We start from the raw sequence: 13,993 nt of genomic DNA, 5'->3' as shown, positions 1-13,993 counted from the left end.
CCCCACGGCTGTGGGGTACAGTCCATTTCAAGTGTTGAGAGGACGGCATCCGTTCACACGAGACAATGTTGTGTGGCGGGAGAAGACCATTACCAGTAAATGGTCCCCTGCGGTGGTCCAACACAACTTGGAAAAAGCCCAAAAGATTTATGCTGCGAATTACGACAAACGTCGGAATGTGAAAGGAACAGAGCTGGAGGAAGGAGAATGGGTTAGGGTTAAGCTCCCTACCCTTCAAAAGAAAGGCGACAGCAAATATAGTCAGCCTCTACAAGTCAAGGAGGTGAGAGATAGAGCAGCCCTCCTCAGCGATGGCAGAGTGTGGTCCCAAGACCGCATGGCTAGAGTAAACAGGATTGTCGTATGGCCCAAGCTGGAAGAGACAGAGGCACAGAAGGACTTCCACGAGAGCACGCATCGACTGGAGCAAGCTGATGAAGTGTTGCCCGAGGAAACAGGAGACAACAGTGAGATGGACATTCCCGGCGCAGGGCGCGCAGTCAGAGATGTCACTCCGGCTGGAGTAACTCAGAGTGGAGATTGGAGAGATGGTGCGAGACCAGGCGGAGACAGAGAGGTGGAAGAGAGCATGCCGGTAAGACACACCCGTAGTGGCCGGGCAGTCACAGTGCCCTCAAGATATAGAGACTATGAAATGGGTGGACATTAATGATAGTTGGCAACCTGGCTGCCAGCCAGAGAACATTGGGACACCTTGTGCAACTTTGTGGAGGTTGAATAGTTAATTTTGTTTACTGTTAAAAAGGGGAGATATGTAGGATGCGCTCTAGTCTATGAGCGTGAACGCGATGACGCGTCACGCCATAGACAGGAGCGCGAAGGGCGCGCATGCGCAGTAGGCGCCACATTGAAGGCGCGAAAGCGGGGAGAACGGAGCTGGCGACCGGAGCAGTCGTGTTAGACGCTCGGCGCCCTCTAGCTCGAGATTTGCTTATCATAATTGAAATAAAGCCAAACAAACTCACCTACCTGGACTCTGTGCATATGTGGGGAACAAGGGAACATTACAGTCTTATATTTACAATTTTTAGATCTATAAAATTTCCCTAACAGTCGGTGGCTGACTTCATGCAATGCTAAGAAGTTTCAAAACTTTCAAAGTTCCTTTTAAATCCTGGTTAACCACAGACGGCCCTGGCCCCGCCCACCCCCACGTTTCTTCTGCCTCGGAGTCCTCGTGATGTGCAAGCATTCGCCTTTCACAATCAGACCCTTGTGCAGGGAGGGGACGGTGCCCGGGCAGCCAATCACAGGGAGCGGCCTGGCTGCCACCCTTCCTCCCTGCATGCCCCTCAGGGGCATGGCGGAGGCGGGGCCCGCAGCACAACCTGGGAATCTTTAAAAGACTGCTGAGGTGGAAGTTCCGGCCTGTTTCGCCTGCAGGAGACAAGACAGCAAGCTCTGACTCAGCCACTGCCCAGGAATCCACCCCAGCCCAACCGTGAGTGTCTTTATTCATGCATTAATTATGTATTTCGCGCAGCGCTGAGTTATTGTGCATGCACTATTGAACTATAACAGTTGTGCAACTTTTATTATTGGATATTTAAACACACAGGGTACTTCCCAGTGGGTGAGAATGGAAAAACAGAACTTTTCAAGTAGGGAGCAAAGTTCACATAAGTTACCTCTGCAACCGGTAGTCAGCCCGCTGAGCTATCCCACTCGACCCCGGACGTGCCTCGTGCTCCCAGATCACAGTGGAGCTGAACACTTTCTGCCTCCTCACTGGATCTTGCTCCAGCGTCGTGCACGTAGCGCTCACTGTAGGCGCTGAACCCCCCGAAGCTTTCTCGCGAGGACTGGCGCCGCTGGTGCCAGGGTATACATGGATCTCTGCAGCGGGGGGACCATCGCCGGACAGCTGCCACACCCCAGTTTCCAGCACCTTTTAATAAGGGGGTTGGGAATTGGGGTGGAGGAATGTACAAATGCGCCTGGAAGTTGGTTCAGTTAGCTCTATGCGCTATGCAGAAATAAACTTCTACTAAAGATTAATCGTATGCAGAGTGTAATAACAACAAAAACTCTGAATGTGCCGCGTGCACAGACAATTGCGTCCATTTCCCAAGGCCAGGTGGCCGATTTTAGAACACGAGCTCCACTTAGGAATAGGAGGCAACTCCGGGGTCCGGGGTCCTGTTCCGTATATATCATCATTACGAGGCAACATCTCAAATATGTTAATTCTGTCCTATCTTTAGAGAACTCTAGACTGCACTAACACGACATGTGTTAGTGTCTCCTCTGGCACTGATAAATAATTTACTGCAGGTCCCCAGCTTAATAATTGTAGTAGGTTTTTCAAACAAAAGTTTCCAATGCTCTTCTCAATTTTGTAAGTATTTTATTCATACTTTTAACATCAATTCCTTGGTTGGATGTTATTCACAATCCTTTAAGAGTTAAACCAATTCATTTTTCTCATATCCGAAATATTTGTAATTTCCAATGCATTTCGGCCGACTGGCCTTCATCGGGGAAATCTGTGAAACAGATAATGTACTCATCACTATATATACAATATTCTGTGAATTACATATACAACATGGCTCGTATTCGATAGACCTATCCAAGTTTAAATAAAAACCAGTTAAACTGTAAGTAAACGTAAGTACATATACATCTGTGTAGTCATTCACCAAGTTTTTATATTTCAAGGTACTCTGATTATCATGTATTACAGCGTGTTCTATCTCCGTCCTAAACCAACCCTTTTATCTTCGTGGTTCGAAACACCCAAGAGTATTTCATAAACGCCACTATTTTACGCGCGAGGTTCAAATATTAACTGCGCTCCGGAGCCATATCTTGAGTAGTGCGTCCTGTTTTGCAGGCCTCATATGTATGGTGTCTCTCCTGGAGCAGCGTACCTAGTTATGGAGGCCTCCTACATATTGTGTCCTGTTCTGGAGGCCTACTACATATTGTGTCCTGTTCTGGAGGCCTCCTACATATTGTGTCCTGTTCTGGAGGCCTCCTACATATTGTGTCCTGTTCTGGAGGCCTCCTACATATTGTGTCCTGTTCTGGAGGTCTCCTACATATTGTGTCCTGTTCTGGAGGCCTCCTACATATTGTGTCCTGTTCTGGAGGCCTCCTACATATTGTGTCCTGTTCTGGAGGCCTCCCACATATTGTGTCCTGTTCTGGAGGCCTCCTACATATCGTGTCCTGTTCTGGAGGTCTCCTACATATTGTGTCCAGTTCTGGAGGCCACTTCTGGGGCAGTGTATACAGTTCTGCGGGTCTTGTACGTATTGTGTTCAGTTTTTGAGGCCATATCTGGAGTAGTGTATCATGTTTTGCAGGCCTCATATGTATGGTGTCTCTCCTGGAGCAGCGTACCTAGTTATGGAGGCCTCCTACATATCGTGTCCTGTTCTGGAGGTCTCCTACATATTGTGTCCAGTTCTGGAGGCCACTTCTGGGGCAGTGTATACAGTTCTGCGGGTCTTGTACGTATTGTGTTCAGTTTTTGAGGCCATATCTGGAGTAGTGTATCATGTTTTGCAGGCCTCATATGTATGGTGTCTCTCCTGGAGCAGCGTACCTAGTTCTGGAGGCCTCCTACATATTGTGTCCTGTTCTGGAGGTCTCCTACATATTGAGTCCAGTTCTGGAGGCCTCCTACATATTGTGTTCAGTTCTGGAGGCCACTTCTGGGGCAGTGTATACAGTTCTGCGGGTCTTGTACGTATTGTGTTCAGTTTTGGAGGCCATATCTTGAGTAGTGTGTCCTGTTTTGCAGGCCTCATATGTATGGTGTCTCTCCTGGAGCAGCGTACCCAGTTATGGAGGCCTCCTACATATTGTGTCCAGTTCTGGAGGCCTCCTACATATTGTGTCCAGTTCTGGAGGCCTCCTACATATTGTGTTCAGTTCTGGAGGCCACTTCCGGGGCAGTGTATACAGTTCTGCGGGTCTTGTACGTATTGTGTTCAGTTTTGGAGGCCATATCTTGAGTAGTGTGTCCTGTTTTGCAGGCCTCATATGTATGGTGTCTCTCCTGGAGCAGCGTACCCAGTTATGGAGGCCTCCTACATATTGTGTCCTGTTCTGGAGGCCTACTACATATTGTGTCCAGTTCTGGAGGCCTCCTACATATTGTGTCCAGTTCTTGAGGCCTCCTACATATTGTGTCCAGTTCTGGAGGCCTCCTACATATTGTGTCCAGTTCTGGAGGCCTCCTACATATTGTGTCCAGTCCTTCAGGCTCTATCTTAAGTACTGTGTCCAGTTCTGGAGGCCTCTTCTGGACTATCAGATCTGCTCTTGAGGGCACCTCTGGACACATCTGCAGTTTGGTTTCATTTGTGGAGGTCTCCTCTGGGGTGTGTTGTACAGTTGGAGTATTGTGTTCACTTCTGGATGCCACATCTGGAGTAGTTTCTAGTTCTGGAGTCATTGAGAGGGAATGAATAATACATGAGGCTGATTGGGACTTCACGAGCTCTGTAAGCCCCCCACTCCCCCCAGAAATCTGAAGCTGCATCACCTAGCGTTCCGGCAGGAGCGGCGTGACCTCGGTGGCCATGCTTCACCAAAAGAGCAGTATTAGATATAGATAAATGTATATTCTTCCGGGAGGCACTGATAGACAGCGTATGGATATATGAAGCATAACCTTATGGTGCTCTGCTCAGAGATGCTCATGAAACTGCTCTGGAGATGCTCGGAGTTAGTTTAACCTGAGCCTATGATGTCAAGTGGGACAGCAGCACCACCCTTTATGGACCTTCAGTATAACTCTGTAATGCTGCACTAAGAGATGCTGATGATACATGTTTGGGGTGTTGGAAGTTAGTTTACCAGGGCCTTTGATAACAAGTAGAACACCAGAGACCAAGCTTGGGCCTGTGAAGCATAGCTCTGTGATGATGTATTGAGAGATGCTTATAAAACGGGTTTTGGGGGCTGGGAACTATTTTAGCCAAAGCCTCTGATGACCAGCAGGACAGCAGGGTTCCAGATTAAAGGGCTTTAAATCCTGGGGGTGGGGTCAGGTTGCCTTATTCAACCTGTTCATGCTTGAAATAGACTTTGGGGTTATGACAGAGGGTCCTAAGGACTGAGTTGCATATGTCGGGTCCACTGGTTTGGGAATATCAGCTTTGGCCGAATCAAAATAACACATGATCCGTGGAGAGTTGGTGTTTATTTTGGTCGCTTAAACGGATGTAGTGCAAACGTGTAAATATGTACATTGGCACATAAACAACAACACACATGCTTCATATGTTATATAATGACTTTTAACGTCGGACCGGTATGTGGAAGCTTTGCTCCCCAACTTCTTCGTTCATCTATTTCTTCAGACATTAATAAGTATTAAATATAAACCCAACTGTAATAATTACATTTTCTCGTCTGCTGTCCTTCCCTCCCCCAGATGCAATTCTGGTGCTCATTGAAGTGGGGCGGATCTGTAGCAAATAAACCAGAATTGTGGATATATGTTCACAGTAAACTAGTCTGGTGACAACCAGAAACACAGGGCCTTAGCCTCCAGACAGCGAAGCTGTATGGTGCATAAGACTTATTGGGGGCGTGTTGATAGCTGACCTGGAAATCAGCTCCACCCATTCCCTTCCATTGGTCTTTTGTTCTGTCACTCTTATTTCTTGCTTCCTAGTTGATCGCACCGCTATTTTGTTGGCAGTCGAGGATCGAAGATTACGAATGGGTTTATACCACTTGATAGTCATTTGGAGGGAGAGAGGGTCAATCTTGTGATGGGCCCAGCGCCGGGCCTTAAATTGAATCCGCTCCCCAATGGGTGGCAGTGCAAATCACGAGAGATGGAATTGAATTTTGAGAGATTCAACGGACTCAGGCTGCAGCATTTTGGAGCATTTGCAACTTACCAAGTATGCACTGCTGAGAGCCCACATACAGAGAATTGCAGTTATCAAGCCGCGAAATCACCAGAGCCGAGATGACAGTTTTCTTTAGCTCAAGGGCCCTCCGAGCCGCCCTCCCATGAGCTCAAACTCTACACAGCGCTCTCTCGTTCGTTTGCTTCCACCAACCTTTAACATTGCTCTGCCTCCATTTTCTTCCCTCCACTTTGCTTCCCCACACCCATGCCCTCCTGTTGCTTTCCCTGCACAGCCTGTGTTGCTTCAACCCACCCCATGTGGCTTCCCTGCTCTTCGTGACTCTGACCTCTGTGTTGCTTCCCCAGTTAAGCTCTTTCCCTACCCACGTCCATTAGTTTTTTTAGTTTTGCTTACTGATTCAGCTCTAATCAATAAACAAAAAGAAAAACCATTTCTGTCATTTTTTAGGTGCTCTGCATGCGTGGTGTGCGCACCTACAAAGTAATGGAGGCAGTTGCCTTTTCCCCTTGTTTATTAGCCTTGTTACACAGCATCACGAATGCTATGCAGTATGGCTAAAAGCATTGGCAAAGCCAAAATATCCCTAAGGTGAGATTTATTGGATTTGCACATTCTTGTTTTAAGGTATGGGAATACCTGGGAGTATGGCTGTTCAGAGTCCTTGTACTCACCCATAGAGCGCCACATCATACTGGTCCTAACATCACACTGGTCCTAGTTACCTGGCATTTAGAATTCGGTCATATTTCTCGGTTAAGAAACTACGCTCTTCAAATAGGGTGTCAGCTAAGAATCCCAAGATCATCGCTCTTTCTTAATTGGTCCACCCTGCCTGGACAGTCTCCCTCTTGACCTTTCAATCAATCAGCGCTCCTATAGATCGCAGCTAATCTCCAGTGAGGGTCTTAAGGCGCTGGGGGTGGGTTCTGCAGTTTAGTCGAAGAGCATTCAGTTCAGTCGAAGAGCCAGGTCTTGAGGTCCTTCCTGAATTGAGGCAGTGAGGGTGATTGCCTGAGGTGCAGAGGCAGGGAGTTCCAGGTCTTTGCAGCGAGGTAGGAGAAGGATCTTCTCTGGCTGTGGTCTTGCAGATCTGTGGTATGGTGGCCAGGACCAGGTTGGCGGAGCGGAGGTGTCTGGTGGGAGTGTAGATGGAGAGTGGGTGGTTGAGGTATGCAGGTTCAATGTTGTGGAGGGCCTTCTAGGCGTGCGTGAAGAGCTTGAAGGTCATTCTTTTGTTGATCGGGACCCAGTGGAGGTTTCTCGGATGGTTTGGTTCCCAGGATGAGAACTTCGGTTTTGTCGGAGTTGAGATTGAGGCCGCTGTCCTTCATCCAGGTGATGACTGCCTTCATGCCATTGTGGAAGTTGTTCTTTGCGGCAATAGGTTTGTCAGTGAGGGAGAGAAACAGCTGGGTGTCGTCGGCGTAGGAAATGTTTAACCCGTGGTTTCTGACGATGGCTGCCAGCGGGCCGTGTAGATCTTTGAGAGGGTGGGGCTCAGGGAGGAGCCCTGAGGACTCCACTGCTCCTCTCTGTAGGTTCTGAGGAGATCGTTGGGAGCTTGACTCTCTGGGACCACCCATGAGGAAGGAGAGGATCGAAGGCGTTTGATGCCGGCGTCGTGGAGTCTTGCGTAGAGGGTGTGGTGGGAAATGGTGTTGATCTTTGTTGAGTCGAATCTGAATCTGCGTTCAAAACGAGTTTCTTAAAGCTGAATGCTCTTACCTGTGAGTGTAGTGCCTGGACACTCTGACGAGTAGCTGGGCGCTTTATAAATCACATTTCATCATCTGTGTTACATCAGGTACTGTGAGGTCGCAAATTTTTTTTTTTTTAACTGTTGGCTCCTTGTTTTCCTGTGTTTACCAGAACTTACTTCCTGCTCTCTTGTAAAGCACTCTGACATCTTTGTGCCTATATAAACTCCCCTCCACACCCCAAAAAATACAATAAATAAAGGAGATACAATGTGTATGCAGGGTTTGGCGTGCGGGGAATGATGGCTGGAGGCAGGCTCCTTGTAGTACCGCCAGGGCTGACACATCACACCCTCCCAGTGCGTGCTCCCGTGGAACCGGTTCTTACTGGGGTCGAAGGTCTGAATGAACCAGTGGCGCAAACAGGGCAGCAGCCCCGCGGTTTATGGCCCTGCTACGTGCCTGGCTGAACGCCACGCCTGCCCAGGGTCACAGCAGCAACAATGCGAGCCCCAAACTGCTGACCTGAGCGTTTCCTGCATAATCCGGCCCGGCGGGTTTCTCTTATCTGAGACCGGGCTCTCTGGGGCGAGCCTGGGGGAGGGGCGGGCCTGAGCGCAGACTGACCTTTGACCTCTTGTTTTTATCATTCTCACCCCTTCTGAGGGGGTGGAGGGGATAGGGGGCTCCTTCGGATAGCAGAGATGCGCGCTCCAGTGGCCGCCCCGCCCCCACTCTCCAGCTCACCCATGCACACTCCTTTATAGTTACTCGCCCGCTTTCCATGTCTCCATCACCCCACCTCTAGTCTCCTCATGTAACATGCTTGGTTCTATTGTGAAGCGCTCTGACACCTGTGGGTTAAGTACGCGCTATAGAAAAATGCATTAAATAAAATAAAACATGTCTCCCTCCTCGCTTTCCATCTCTCCACCCCTTTGTAGTCTGTCCGACCACTTTACTGTGTCCATCGTTGTCTCTCTGACTCTACTCATATCCCCCCTTACTTCTCTCTGGCCCCTCGTCTCCTCTTCCCGTGTCCCTCGTGCATGTCTCCCTCACCACCTCTTTCCAGGGCGCTCATGTCTCCCTCGATCCCTCCCTTTCTACCATCCTCGCTATTTCCCTCTGTTTCTCAGTTATCTTTTCTCGCACGCATCTCTCTAACCCCACTCCCCCTCATCTTCCCAGATGTCCCCCCCCCTCCCATGTCTCTTTCTGATGCCCTCTGTCTCACTCAGCCCTTCTCTCATTCTTCCCGTCTCGCGCGCCCTCCATTCCGTTATGCCCCTCTCTCTCTCTCTCCCTTATGCCACCTCTCATCTCCGCTATGCATGCACGTGCGGATACTGACCGCATCAGCACGCGCCCTCGGCCTCTTTCCAGCTCAGATTAATGCACAGCGGTGATGGGTGCAATGCAAGCGTCTCCGCTACTGGCAACGGCAGGAGGGCAAATTCCAGTCCATCGTTTTTCGCCCACTGTGTCACTCGACAGACACCAGCGCGTGCACACCAGCTCTTTGGAGCTGCCCCGTCCAGCCCCAGCCTCTCTGGATGGGAGTCAAGCCACTGCTGACCGCTCCAGCCGACGTCTGCCTGGCCAGGGGTGGAGCCTGGGTTCTGTGGCTAGTGGCCCCTGGCTAGCCAGCCCAGAGCTCGCCACCAGTGCCATGCTCGCATGCAGGGGCGGCATGCCAGGCTCTTTCCTCTCTGAGATTTGTGTGCAATCCTTGGGTTTCCTTTTGTGATGAGGGCACACATGAGGCGCTCAAAAAATATACTCAGCAGCAGGCCTTCCCACTCCAGTGACCCGCAGATGGCATGCAGTGCCACCAGCATTATACCCTTCGTGCATCCAACATCCGGGAGCCTCCCATGGTTTCTACGTACCGCCCGGGGCACGCCAGTATTACAGAAGAGAAGGATTCCTGGCAGGGGTGTACGAGGAAGAGAGCGGTCTGAGCGAGCGTGGGTGATGGTGACGGGACGTGAAACTACAAGTACGGCACCATCATGGGGCAGCCACTCACACGGCAGCGCTGAAGGTGCAGCCACTCACACAGCAGCGCCGAGGGTGCAGCCACTCACACGGAGGCACTGAAGGTGCAGCCACTCACACGGAAGCACAGAAGGTGCAGCCACTCACACGGAAGCACAGAAGGTGCAGCCACTCACACGGAAGCACAGAAGGTGCAGCCACTCACACAGCAGCGCCGAGGGTGCAGCCACTCACACGGCAGCGCTGAAGGTGCAGCCACTCACACGGCAGCGCTGAAGGTGCAGCCACTCACACAGCAGCGCCGAGGGTGCAGCCACTCACACGGCAGCGCTGAAGGTGCAGCCACTCACACGGAGGCACTGAAGGTGCAGCCAGTCACACGGAGGCACTGAAGGTGCAGCCACTCACACGGAAGCACAGAAGGTGCAGCCACTCACACGGAAGCACAGAAGGTGCAGCCACTCACACGGAAGCACAGAAGGTGCAGCCACTCACACGGAAGCACAGAAGGTGCAGCCACTCACACGACAGCACAGAAGGTGCAGCCACTCACATGGAAGCACAGAAGGTGCAGCCACTCGCACGGAAGCACTGAAGTGCAGCCATTCTCACGGAAGCACTGAAGGTGCAGCCACTCACACAGAAGCGCTGAAGGTGCAGCCACTCACACAGAAGCTCTAAAGGTGCAGCCACTCACACAGAAACCCTGAAGGTGCAGCCACTCACACAAGCCCTGAAGGTGCAGCCACTCACACAAGCCCTGAAGGTGCAGCCACTCACACAGAAGCCCTGAAGGTGCAGCCACTCACACAGAAGCCCTGAAGGTGCAGCCACTCACACAGCAGCCCTGAAGGTGCAGCCACTCACACTGCAGCCCTGAAGGTGCAGCCACTCACACGGCAGCGTGGAAGGTGCAGCCACTCACACAGCAGCGCCGAGGGTGCAGCCACTCACACGGCAGCGCCGAGGGTGCAGCCACTCACACAGCAGCGCTGAGGGTGCAGCCACTCACACGGCAGCGCCGAGGGTGCAGCCACTCACACGGCAGCACAGAAGGTGCAGCCACTCGCACGGAAGCACTAAAGTGCAGCCATTCTCACGGAAGCACTGAAGGTGCAGCCACTCGCACAGAAGCACTGAAGGTGCAGCAACTCGCACAGAAGCACTGAAGGTGCAGCCACTCGCACAGAAGCACTGAAGGTGCAGCCACTCGCACAGAAGCACTGAAGGTGCAGCCACTCGCACGGAGGCACTGAAGGTGCAGCCACTCGCACGGAGGCACTGAAGGTGCAGCCACTCACACGGAAGCACTGAAGGTGCAGCCACTCACACGGAAGCACTGAAGGTGCAGCCACTCACACGGAAGCACAGAAGGTGCAGCCACTCACACGGAAGCACAGAAGGTGCAGCCACTCACACAGCAGCGCCGAGGGTGCAGCCACTCACACGGCAGCGCTGAAGGTGCAGCCACTCACACGGCAGCGCTGAAGGTGCAGCCACTCACACAGCAGCGCCGAGGGTGCAGCCACTCACACGGCAGCGCTGAAGGTGCAGCCACTCACACGGCAGCGCTGAAGGTGCAGCCACTCACACGGCAGCGCTGAAGGTGCAGCCAGTCACACGGAGGCACTGAAGGTGCAGCCACTCACACGGAAGCACAGAAGGTGCAGCCACTCACACGGAAGCACAGAAGGTGCAGCCACTCACACGACAGCACAGAAGGTGCAGCCACTCACACGGAAGCACTGAAGGTGCAGCCACTCACACGGAAGCACTGAAGGTGCAGCCACTCAAACGGAAGCACTGGAGGTGGAGCCACTCACACGGAAGCGCTGAAGGTGCAGCCACTCACACGGAAGCGCTGAAGGTGCAGCCACTCACACAGAAGCGCTGAAGGTGCAGCCACTCACACAGAAGCGCTGAAGGTGCAGCCACTCACACAGCAGCGCTGAAGGTGCAGCCACTCACACGGCAGCGCCGAGGGTGCAGCCACTCACATGGCAGCGCCGAGGGTGCTGCCACTCACATGGCAGCGCCGAGGGTGCTGCCACTCACATGGCAGCGCCGAGGGTGCAGCCACTCACATGGCAGCGCCGAGGGTGCAGCCACTCACACGGCAGCACAGAAGGTGCAGCCACTCGCACGGAAGCACTGAAGGTGCAGCCACTCGCACAGAAGCACTGAAGGTGCAGCCACTCGCACAGAAGCACTGAAGGTGCAGCCACTCACACGGAAGCACTGAAGGTGCAGCCACTTGCACGGAAGCACTAAAGGTGCAGCCATTCACACGGAAGCACGAAGCACTGATGGTGCAGCCACTTACACGGAAGCACTGAAGGTGCAGCCACTCGCACGGAAGCACTAAAGGTGCAGCCATTCACACGGAAGCACGAAGCACTGATGGTGCAGCCACTCGCACGGAAGCACTGAAGGTGCAGCCACTCGCACGGAGGCACTGAAGGTGCAGCCACTCGCACGGAGGCACTGAAGGTGCAGCCACTCGCACGGAGGCACTGAAGGTGCAGCCACTCGCACTGAAGGTGCAGCCACTCGCACGGAGGCACTGAAGGTGCAGCCACTCGCACGGAGGCACTGAAGGTGCAGCCACTCGCACGGAAGCACTGAAAGTGCAGCCACTCGCACGGAAGCACTGAAAGTGCAGCCACTCGCACGGAAACACTGAAGGTGCAGCCACTCGCACGGAAGCACTGAAGGTGCAGCCACTCGCACGGAAGCACTGAAGGTGCAGCCACTCGCACGGAAGCACTGAAGGTGCAGCCACTCGCACGGAAGCACTGAAGGTGCAGCCACTCGCACGGAGGCACTGAAGGTGCAGCCTCTCACACAGAAGCACAAAGCCCTGAAGTTTCAGCCACTAACACGGAAGCACTGAAGATGCAGCCACTCGCACTGAAGCACTAAAGGTGCAACAACTGATTCAGAAAGAACTGAAGGTAAAACCACTCGCATAGAAAGCACTGAAGGTGCAACAACGGATTCAGAAAGAACTGAAGGTAAAACCACTCACATAGAAAGCACTGAATGTGCAGCTACTCACACGGATGCACTTCAAAGTGCAAGAACTCACAGCGAAAGCATTGCAAATGCAACCACTTACAAGGAGAGCTGTAAAGGTCTCACCACTAGGAAGCATTGAATGTGCAACAACTGTTGTGGAAGCTTTCAAAGTGCAACAACTCACAGAAGAAATGAAGGTGCAATAACTCTCACTGAAGCACTGAAACCACTGCTTGAGGTGAAACCACTCTCACAGGAAGCACTGAAGATGTGAGCACTCACATGGAAAGCAGTAAAGGTGCAACCGCTGAAACACAAAGAACTGAAGGTGAAACCTCTCACGTGGAAGCACTGAAGGTGTGAGCACTTGCACAGGAGCACTGAAGGTGCTACCACTGATACAGGAAGAACTGAAAGTAAAACCACTCATTGAAGGTGCAGCTTCTCACACGGATGCAATTCAAAGTGCATGAACTCACAGCGAAAGCATTGCAAATGCAACCACTCACAAGGGGAGTTGTAAAGGTGTCACTACTAGGAATCATTGAATGTGCAGCCACTCTCATAGAAGTTTTGCAGGTGCAACAACTCACTGAAGAACTGAAGGTGCAACCACTCTCACTCACACTGAAGGTACAAGCTCTCCCATGGAAAGCAGAAAAGGTGTTACCACTAGGAAGCATTGAATGTGCAACCACACTCTCGGAAGCACTAAAGGTGCAACCACTGATACTGCACTCCTTATTGCAGGTGCCATAGGATATAATGGTCTTATAAAAAAATGGATGGTGTATCTTTCACATTTGATTGATTAACTTATCCGGCCATGTGTACCTCAGGCCCTTAGTATCTAAGTACAAAATACAAGCCTTAATCTTCCGCTCCTGAGGAGTGCGGTTGAAACAAAGACTGCTTCCTTTGTCTCGTGTTCTGCTTCCAGTTACAGTTGCAGGACTAGAAGGACTAGACTGCAGAAGTGGGTGCCCTTTCTTTCTCCTTCTCTTTCATCCTGCCTTCTTTCAATTTTCATGAAGCCTTTTCTCATTTCACTTTTCTTGCTACTCATATCTAGGGGTGACTCTACATGAAGATGATGCCATACTGCTACAAATGACTTCAACAATAGTGTTACATCAGTGCCAGGACCTTACCAGAGGCAGCTAGTGTTGGGCCACTTTGTGAAGGCCTCGCGTCTCTGGTTTCTGCGATCGGTGTGTGGTGGGGTAGCTGGTCTCTGGTCTCCACGCTCAGTGCATGAGAAGTCGTTCCTCCCTTTGCTGCCCAGCCTACTTCAGTGTTTCTTGGGAGACCCGGAAGCGGGTTCTATGGCTTGTGTGGAGCACCAGTCGAGAAGAAGAGATTCGGGCATAGAAGCTCACAGGGAAGAAGGATATGAAATTTGGGGTTCTTCTC

At 51.8% G+C, this 13,993-nt stretch overlaps 1 protein-coding gene across 1 annotated transcript in view; it reads left to right on the top strand.

Moving 5' to 3' along the window:
• The first annotated feature begins 1,264 nt into the window (after window positions 1-1,264).
• ALDOB (aldolase, fructose-bisphosphate B) overlaps window positions 1,265-13,993 on the top strand; it is a 39,316-nt gene continuing 26,587 nt past the window's right edge. The window contains exon 1 of the mRNA XM_078659314.1: window positions 1,265-1,462. The gene's annotated coding sequence lies outside the window, so the exon portion shown is untranslated. The remainder of the gene's footprint in view (window positions 1,463-13,993) is intronic.

Source organism: Lissotriton helveticus, chromosome 1_1, assembly GCF_964261635.1.
Source record: "Lissotriton helveticus chromosome 1_1, aLisHel1.1, whole genome shotgun sequence".
Taxonomy (NCBI): domain Eukaryota; kingdom Metazoa; phylum Chordata; class Amphibia; order Caudata; family Salamandridae; genus Lissotriton; species Lissotriton helveticus.
This window is presented reverse-complemented; position numbering and strand designations above follow the sequence as displayed.